Consider the following 6,706-nt stretch of genomic DNA (forward strand, 5'->3'; position numbering starts at 1 on the left):
GAAGTGTGACCACGAGCTTCTGCAACGGTTGTGGAAAAGCAGGAAGAAAGAATATTTCCTTCGCCTGCGCTCCGCTCATCAGTGCCATTCATCTTTGTTCCGACTACACGTTGGCGACGTTGATTCTCCAGAATGACAGTGTGCCGGTACTGCAGTAAAAGTCACTAGAGTGGTCAAGGCGTATCCAGGCAAGGACGGCATAGCGAGATACTTCAAGCTCGCCTACCCAAACGGCCATCAAGTCCGGCGCACGGCTCAGCGGCTGTATCTATTGGAAGCAAGCGACCACGCCGCAGCCCCGGGAGGATGTTGAATCTGCCACGGCAAAACGATGGCGGGAAACGCCATGCCGCGCACAAGACGCGCGAAGAAGCGGGCGTAAGGCGGGGCTGCTCGTGAGCACGCAATAAAGGGAAGGAAGAAGTGTTCAACCAGGGCAACACGGGTGTCGGCCTCTTCTCTGTCGCTACAGGCGTAATGGCATCGAACTCGCCGTGGCTGAGCTGTTAAATGCACGGTACTTAAACCACTTCATCGTTCAGAAAAGCCGCTGACGAGCCTCGATTTCGTAGTACGGGCATCACACGATGTAATTTCGATGTCGATCCAGTCCAAGTTTCCTAACCGCGATTTACTTATTTGCGCTAGATGCGGAGGCGAGTCAGTCACGGTCCAGAATTTCGATTTCAATAGAAAGTGCCTATGTGACACCCAGGGGCGTTGTCAGGGGGGGGGGGGGGTTGAACCATACTTTGTGTATGTTCGTGCGTGCGTTTGTATGTGCGCGTGTATATATACGCAAGCAAAACTGAAAAATTTCGGGGAGGGTTTGAACCCCCCAACCTTCCCCCTCCCCCCCGGCTACGCCCCTGTTGACACCCGTATTGGTCACCGCATGCGCAAGCCTCACTATTCGCATCTACGGCTACGCGATCGATAGTTCTATGTGACAAAACGTTCGACTTCCTCACCATCACGTTGCTCGTAAGAGCATGGGGCTCGCACCCCACGAGTTCTACGCACGGAGCAACGTGTGGTAGCGGGCTAGTTGGTATTCCATACCTAAAACTGCTCAGTGTGAAAGTAGACACAGCAGCGCAGGTGAGACGAGGACTAGCGCTGACATCCAACTGAAATTTATCACAACTCACAAATATATTGCCTACACCCAAGATTAAAACAACATGCTTATGCTAAAAAAAAGAGGTCAAGCATGAAAGCACAGTGAGACCGTAAAAAAACAACAACAAAGGCGGCACAGCACATGGTAATGAATCCAGATAAGCCAGTTCTTTGTCAGATAAGAATAATGAAGGTTGCTGGTGCCATCATGAGGGTGAGCCACAAGAACTCGTATTTTCTCGAACATAGGTTGGCAACCATATTTCTAATAATGAGAAGCCATAAAAACGTCTCTATCCATAACGTCGCTGCCCACATTTTTTTACTTTTTTCCACTGTAATCATATGCTTATGAGCCTGCCTGTTTGACCAAAGCACCGAATAAGCAATCTCAGTTATGTGTTCGAACTAGAGCCGTAGAAGGACCTTCAAGCCATTGCCAAGTCATGCACGGTAAAAAGTTTGTTGACTGCGTAATAGGCGTCGTTTACAGCGTGCCTTTGTCCTGTGAACACAGCTACGTTGGTTACAGAGGTAGATGCCTAAATATACCATTAAAGAAACATTGCCAAAAAGTAAGAAACGTGGATAGGGATAGTTCTTTGGCTTCTCATTGTTCAGAATGTAATTGCCAGTCTCTATTTAAGAAAACAAGCTCTTGCAGCTCACCTTCATGATTGCACCATGATGGCATTGATGTTGTAAGAATAGCTAAAGGAAGCTGTGTCAGTAAACCTTCAATATTCCTATCTGATAAAGAACTCGCTTACCTGGATTCATCGTCATGTGGTATTCCGCCTTAGTTATTTTTTTATAGTTTCACTGCACTATCATCATTTACTTCTTGTTATTTGTTTCTAGCATAAGCATGTTGTACTTATCTTGGGTGTAGGCTATATATTGTGTTGTGTTAAATTTCAGTTGGAAGTCTGCGCTTGTCCTCGTGTCACCTGTGTTGCTTATCAACTGTCGTGCTGAGCAGTTTTAAGTTTGCACGTTGGATGCATTTTATACATGTTAAAATGGACGGCACGAAAAAAGGAGAACACAAGAAGAAGAAATACACACCACAGCACCATCTGCAACCAACTTTATAAGAAAGCCCACCATTAGAAGCAAACCAGGAGTCTCAAACTCACCTGAGCTAGCAGGCCGCAATCGCAAAATTTAGTCCTGCCAAGGCTGGGCCAGCGCAGACATTTATTAACACAGACAATAAACACCGCTCTTCATAATAGCCAACTAGTAGCAGTTATTTTTATTGAGTTAAAAAAGGCTTTCCACACCGTCGATCATGGCATCTCACTCAATAAGTTAAGTGCTTATGGGTTTCGCAACAGTGAAATTGATTTTTTCCCAGTTATTTTGGTAATCGAAATCAAATCGTACATATAAACAACATAATGTCATGTGGGCGGCGGTTTCTTGGCGCGCGTGATGATGCAAGTTGTAGCAAGCGCGGGCCAAGAAACCACCTTTAATTTATCGGCCTACCGCTGCAACGGAGACGGCGAGTCGCGGCCGCAGCTGATTTCGTTCGCTCAAACCACGGCTGAGGGCAGCATACTCGCGGCGCGCGCACGCGCTAGTCACGTGGTTCTTTTTGTATTTCGCGGGTTTTCTTTGCAGCTTGGAAAAAATGGTATACGTGAGACTTTCTTTATCGCAAATAATGCAACTGGGGTTTCTGAAGACGCTCTCGAAGTTTGCAAGCAGCATTTCTCGCCTAAAGTCAATATTTAGCAATTTAGTTAAATCGTCCTAATTAACAAATTAGTTAATTACAAAACAAAAAATTGTCTGTAGTGCGCAAGGTGGCTGTCAGCAATTTGCAACTGATTTCACTCGCCTGCCTCTATATTGTATTTTTTAACCCTTGGCTAAAGATAGCTGGGACACCCTGTATATATCTACGTATGTATACAGTGCAAAGCATTTTCACACAGAGGAACAGCATTTCTTATTCCATGAACAAAAGTCAATATTATCGCCAATGACACACACTAGCAAAAGAAAGGATGCAGTAAGGTTTCTCGAATAATTAAAAAAAAGTAATGGTGACGACATGGCACTATTTAAAGAAATGCTTATGCAATTGACCCAGAAATGCTTGATGGTTACTGATGGATGCAATATTGCAATATTTTCCCATATCTCATATATGGGTAATTTCTGAGGGAGATTTGTCATTAGGATTCTAGAAATATGACAATATCGACTTTCATAATGGCTAAAACTACAAAATAAAAAGTTTTTACTCCACGTTTTTGTTTGGTCTGCATGGAGTGCTTCAGGAACAAATGCTTGAGGCCAGTCACGTCTGTGTAGCTTACCCAAACAAAGCGTTATTAGGTGCGACAGGTGAGAAAATTGTGTGCGTACCATTTAGCAAAGTCACGCAACTTTCTTACGAAATACAAAATAACTGCTGAAGTTCTAAATACGCTGGCCTGCTGCCTCGCAAAGCTTAGCTGTGATGAAAGAAGAAATGTCCGCATTAACTTCTCGTGCAGAGACGATCCTCGTGGTCAATCACAGGTGCTCATAAATCATCCTCAACCAGAGAGCTGACTTTTTAATTAGGGCAAAATATCAGATGAAGACAAGAGCAAGGTAGCTATTTGGGCGAGTTGGTCGAACTTCCTCATAAAACAGTGCACACACACACAAATACAAAAGAAGGAAGCACTCGTGCCATCAGTTCTTCCTTCTTTTGTGTGTGAGCTGTTTTATGATGAGGATGAAGACATTCATATGCGGGCTGAGTCGCTCAAGAAAGGTCCGCGGGACACGTGTTTGAGACCCCTGTGGCCAGTGCCCATGTGTTGTTTTCACATCATCCACAGCAGAATTGTGCACCCTCAAAGATCAAAACAAGGTTACAAAAAATTAAGGCATATTTGCACTAGTAGTGCCAAGCCAGAAGGAAGTGCGGAACTGGGCGGCCCTATTTGTTTCTCTCTTCTCTCTGTTTTTCCTGTCTTTTTTTCATTAATTTTTTTTCTCTTCGCCTTTCTCTCTTTCCTCTTGAATCTTTCTCTTTCAGCACTTCTAATTCTTTCTGTGCCATGCTTTATCCCCTCCCCTCCTCCTTTCCCTGTTCCTCACTTCCCTTTCCCACTCCTTGCTATCCTACACTATACTATACATGGCATGGCTATGCTATGCTATACCCTCTCCTCTTTTTCCTCCTTACCCTCACATCACCTCTCCTCGCCCTCATTTCCCTTTTCCACCCCTTGATATAGATGGCTTGCATTGACGTCACGGAAACCACCATGTTGGAGCACCAGTATGTGGAGATGCGTCGTTTTCAATGTCACATTAATGCTATCAAAACACCACATGCATGGTTTTTGCGTTATTCATGCACAGAGACGCTCCTGCCACGTCGTTTTTGTCATCAAAACCATCATCGTGGAGTACCAGTACATTCAGAAGCTGCGTCCATGACGGCACGTTCAAGCCTCCTCGTCACCCTTACTTCCCTTTCCCGCCTCTTGATATATTATACTATACATGGCCATGCTTTACCCTCTCCCCTCCTCGTTCACCTCCTCCTCACCCTTACTTTCCTTTTTCACCCCCTTGCTATCGTATACTCTGCATGGCTAGGATATGCTTTACCCCAGGGGTCTCATACTCACCTTAGCTAGTGGGCCTCAGTCACGAAATTTAGTCTGAAGCGCCGGCAGAGTGAAGTTCAGAGTGGGGGTGTGGGGCAGGGTGTTGAAGAAAATATCAGCTAACGTTGCTAATGGGCCATTTCTGAAGGCTATTTGACGTCAGGATCCGAGAAACCAACCGGTACCAATCCCCAGAATGACTAAAACCTAGATCTCGATCCTGAAATACAGATCTTTTGTTGCACGGTTATGTTTCAATGCATTGTGACCGCATGGTGTGCCTCAAGAAAAAAAAATGCTCGCGATCTGTCACGTCTGCGTAGCTCAGCCCGTACAAAGGGTCATTAATTGCAATAGGGGAGAAAATAAGGCGAGTACCATTTAGCAAAACTGAACTTGTGACTTGTAGAACTTATTACGTGCACTTATTAAGAAAGTGAAACAAATATGGGACGAACACAATCATGTGCGGACGGGCCCGCATGCGACCCGCGTGTTTGAGACCCCTGCTATATCCCATCTCCCTCCTCCTTTGCATCCTCCTCACCCAAACACCCCCTTCCCACCCCTTTCCATACCATACTATACATGGCTATGCTATGCTTTACCCTCTCTCTTCCTCCTCACCCTCCCTTCGCTTTCCCACCCCGTTTATATACTATACCATGCTTTACTATGCGTTTACCCTTCTTCACCTGTCCTATCGTTGCATTGCATAGCTATGCTAGGCTTTTATCCTCTCTTAGCTTCGCTACTTTTGTGCGGTCGCCAAACGGCGCTACTGCAAACTTAAACAGCTCCGTTATTAAGCCGCTACTATTCAAAGAGAGAGAGGTAACAAAACGAGAGAAAGGACACTGAAGAGGAATACGCTTCCTTCGTATTAGTATATCACCATTCGCAATGCCAAAAGCACCACTTCTGTCGCGTGAATGCGCCTGAAAAACGGGCAAACAGAAAATGCAGGTGGCGTCTCCGGCTTGTAGCTCCCGCCGTGACGTTAGAGATTTTGCTGAGTACAGCCTACACATTTCCTTCATCATCATCATTATCGGGCTATATTATGATCACTGCAGGAAGAATGCCTTTCCCAATGATCTCCAGTTTACCCTATTTCGTGCAAGCTGATTCCGTTTATCCCACCGAACTTCTTAATTTCGTCGCTCCATCTAATTCGCTGCCGTGTTCGGCTGCGTTTCTTATATATCCCTTGGTAACCATTCCGTTGCTCTTACTGTCCACCTGTGTATCCTACGGATTACGTGGTCGGCCCAGGCCCATTTCTTTCGCTTAATGTCAGCCAGAATATCCGCTACCCTTATTTCAGGGATGCAACAGCTGCGCCAATTGCGCCAATTTGATACAATTCCTTATTTTTGCGCCAAGCTGAGCCAAAACCGTGAAATTGGTTAAAATTGCGCCGCGCTGCGCCAAAATGCCCGACCAGCTTAAAATTTTCTCAGTTGCGTAAATTTGAGCACGAAATGGAGGCCGCGTTGGTCATCTGCAGTGTGGGCATCGTCATCCAACACACGCGCGCAGACCCTAACCCTAACTCAGTTTCACGGCAAGGACGAAGCAATGAATGCGGTAGGGACAAATTCTAATGTTATACGAAGTGAGGCTGGCAGCAAACTATTTTGTATCCGATCTCGCGTAAGTCTACAAAACGTTGGTGTAAGAGAATGCAGCCGCTCCAGGGAAAGATTCTCTTTCTGCACAGTGTCTTCGCATTGAGAGCGCAGCACGTAGAAGGGTATACGAGCCGCCCGCTGATGGCTGCCGAGATAGCGCGCGCCAGCGATCGTGACCGCGGCCTTAGAATCAAAGTTCAAAGTTGCTACTCGAGCGACAGCCCCCCCCCCCCCCCCCCGCTCTCCTCTCGCGTCTTTTCATGCTCGTTCAAGACGGGCGGGGCGTTTCCTCTATACTTCGATGGCAGGCATCCCGAGCGAGTG

The sequence above is a fragment of the Rhipicephalus sanguineus genome, chromosome 10 (assembly GCF_013339695.2).
Source record: "Rhipicephalus sanguineus isolate Rsan-2018 chromosome 10, BIME_Rsan_1.4, whole genome shotgun sequence".
Lineage (NCBI taxonomy): Eukaryota > Metazoa > Arthropoda > Arachnida > Ixodida > Ixodidae > Rhipicephalus > Rhipicephalus sanguineus.